The sequence below is a fragment of the Buceros rhinoceros genome, unplaced genomic scaffold, assembly GCF_000710305.1.
Source record: "Buceros rhinoceros silvestris isolate BGI_N320 unplaced genomic scaffold, ASM71030v1 scaffold26582, whole genome shotgun sequence".
NCBI lineage: Eukaryota > Metazoa > Chordata > Aves > Bucerotiformes > Bucerotidae > Buceros > Buceros rhinoceros.
In genome coordinates, this window is record NW_010401052.1 from 1 (window position 1) to 428 (window position 428).

Below are 428 nucleotides of genomic sequence, written 5' to 3' on the forward strand. Positions count from 1 at the left end.
AGTTTGTTTAGAAAGTGGTTTTCGGCTCTGGAAGCTTTCGCGCGGGAGGAACTTGTAGCTGTAACAAACTGAAGCAAGGATTTATTAGTTGCTGGCTTCCCCCTCCTTCCCCCTAATAGGAAAAATCGCCTTAAAATTTCGATAATAGGAAACATCGCCTTAAAATTCCGCGGATTTACAGGCGTTTTGCCCTCACTTTTGCACTTTTATGTTTCCCCTGGATGGCTCCAGTGTGGAATACGCCAAAGAAGGAGGAGAAAAAAACGAGAGAGAAACGAGGAGGGAGAAAAAAAAGAGAGAAAGAGAGCAGAAGGAAACATTGCCCTCCGTGGTGCGAATTAGAGCGTTGCAAATTGTGCTGGGGGGTGTGGAGTGGTGGGACTGGCGTGGCCACGGATCTGCCTGGCTACACTCTGGCAGCCGGGGCC